The sequence below is a fragment of the Delphinapterus leucas genome, chromosome 4, assembly GCF_059928025.1.
Source record: "Delphinapterus leucas isolate spDelLeu-1000000601 "Yukka" chromosome 4, BTC_Dleu_Yukka2, whole genome shotgun sequence".
In the NCBI taxonomy this organism is placed as follows: Eukaryota; Metazoa; Chordata; class Mammalia; order Artiodactyla; family Monodontidae; genus Delphinapterus; species Delphinapterus leucas.
This window is the reverse complement of record NC_143132.1, coordinates 46,191,837-46,194,810: the sequence shown is the minus strand read 5'-3', so window position 1 is coordinate 46,194,810 and position 2,974 is coordinate 46,191,837.

Below are 2,974 nucleotides of genomic sequence, written 5' to 3'. Positions count from 1 at the left end.
ACTTTGATAAGGTTTTCTGTAATTACTATAAACGTATGCTTTTACTTATGTATTTTTTGGTAAATTTAGGCTTCTCTTAAATTCAGAAGTGATGCAAATAAATGATAGTCATTTGTCCAGTTCTTACACAAATGGACCTTAGGGTAGAGGAAAGACTTTAAGGAACTTAAAAAATTTAAAAATAAGAATTGCAAGGCAAAAACCTTAAAGAACTTAAATAAATGTTTCTGGAGGTTAATATTTCTACCAAAAATTTTTTAAAATTCTTTCCCACCTGGATTTCTCCAATAAGAGTTTAATAAAGGCTAGATGGTTGCCTGATGATGGTTATTAAAGTAGATCCAGAAATAAAACTCTATCGTCTTGATTGTTTAGGAGAATATTTCTACCAACAAGTCAATGATAATATTTATATCATTGCTAGAGAATGGTTCAAATATTTTCAATAATTCTAAAGGGATTTAATTGGCATTGACATCAGAGTATTTCCTGAGAGACCTAATCTCCTAAACATTACAAATCTACTAAGTTGGAATAATTAAATGTATCATTTGAAACCTAAAGAGTAAGGCAAATGCCTATTTCTAAGCCAATTTTAAGGGACATGTTTTGATTTTAATTTATATAAGTTTATACTACTTATCTTTATTACCACTCTGAATATAAAATTCTAGGTGGGAAAAAAAATTCCCACTGGATTGGTCAGCAAAAGCCTCATAGAGGAAGTGGGAACTGAACTAGGACTTACTGACTCAGAGGAGAGGTTGTGTGAGCAGAGGTCTTAAAGTAGCACCTTTCTCACCTCTTTTTAAAGTCAATATATAATTTCTAGAATATTCCTTTGAAGTTACATTCATAATATCTTTAATCTTATACCTTAGTTACTAGAAGTAACCTTTACATTTTTTAATAATAATAATTTAAAAAATAACCATTAAAATTTCCTTGAAAATCCAGAAGCACCTTCTGGAGATATTTCTTTCCTCAAAATATTCCCTTATTAGGACTTTCTCATCATTTATAGTGCAATGAATCCCTATTGCCCATCAATCACTAGTCACAATTTGTTTGGTTAATTACATATCTTGATTTTCCTAATCTACATCATTTGAATTCACTTTATCTTCTTGTACTTTGCACTACCCTTTACCATCCCTAAGCGAAGCCTGTCTCTTCATGGCTTTCTGAATAAGTCACTGTCATTCTTCATGTGGTGCATTTTACCTTATCTATCTTATCTTCACCATTTTCCTCCATCTATCCAAATCCTACCCCTTCCTTAATGGTCAATCCAAGGTCTACCCCGGACAAGCTCATCTGTCTTCTTCCCTCCTCCCAGGCTCTTATTACCCATGTAACACCTTCTCAAGTCTCAATATTTGCCTTGTGTGGTCCTCTGGCATTTATGGGTGTAAGTCTTATTCCCCCAGTTTGATTACAACCTCACTTATATCAGGATTATGCATATTTCTGAGATGTACCCTGAAGATACACCAAAAAACAAAGCAGAAATAAATCCCTTCCCTCAGAATTCAATTCTAGAGCAATATGATTATTTCAGGTGAGTGCTACATTACTATGACGATGCAGGACCAAGTCTGTGCTGAAGTACACTGTAGGGAAACTTTCTCCTATAATGAGAGTTTGTTAAGATTTCCTGGGACGAGGCTCTACCAAAGGAAATGTGGAAGAATGGTGAACGTTGCTTCTAGTTCACCTCCTACCCGTGAAACAATGTGAGCTCAGCCAAATATTCATGGAGTCAGTGAAAAGGATCATGTAGCTCATTTCTTGTTATTTTAATTTTCTTACAAATATATAACAATTTTTAGGCTTACTTAAACATTTCGAAAAGTCCTTATGTTCAGTACCACAAAACAGCTGTCGTTTCTTGCATCATTTCTTTGTACATTCATGCGATAAATACTTTATAGTGCCTACTGTTGTCAGAGGAGTCAGCCAGAGGACGTGACCACTGGTTGACCTGAAACCTGGACCTGGACAGTTGGGTAATTGCCCCCTCCCCGTCCTTAGAATGTACTTCTTGCCCACTGTTCCCACTGTGGAAGCTGTTCCAAGGATGCAGCCTTGAGAGAGCAAGGTGCTGTTGAGACCATCCAGATGGTATATGTGACTGAAAACATTTAAGGCCTCTACATAAACTTTTAAGATTCTGGCAGATGGGTGTGGAGATCTACTTGTCTTGCAACCAACTCCCAAGACAAACCTGATATATAAGTTCTCTTGCTTATTAAAACTCCCACCTACTAATCTAGAGTTGTTTGCCTCTTTCTTTGGTCTCTCCTTGCCCTCTGTGTATAGGGGCCAGTTTGCAAACCAACAACTCCGTATCATCACAGTTATAGATTCTGTTCTCATGGAGCTTACATTCTAATAGAGGAGACTGGGGAAGAAAACATAAATAAATACACAAATAAGAAAAATAGCAAAAAGTAGTAAGTGCTGTGCTGTGGGTAAAATGGAGTGGTGTGATAAAGAATAACTGGGAGTCACTTTAGATCAGATGATTGGAAAAGGTCTATAGGAAAGGTGAACAGTCAAGCTGAGACATGAGTAGCAGGAAACCAGCTGTGGCAGTTTAGGGATGAGCATGTTAGGTACAGAGGCTATAGTGAAAATTCCTTAAGGCAGCTATACGTTTTGCATGTTTGAGGAACCCATAAAAGGCAGAGGAAAGTGGATGATGATGGGATTGAAGAGTTGATCTTGCCGAGTTTGTAATGCAGAGTATGGAGTTTGTGTTTTATTTTCAGCTCAATGAGAATGCTTGGGAAGGTGTATTGATTTCCTATTGTTGCTCTAACAAATTGCCACAATCTCAGTAGCTTGAAACAACACATATTTTTATTCTTTCACAATTCTGGAGGTTAGAAATCAGAAATGATTCTCACTGGGCTAAAATTAAGGTGTCGACATCCTTCCTGGAAGCTGTAGGGGAGAATCCGTTTCCTTG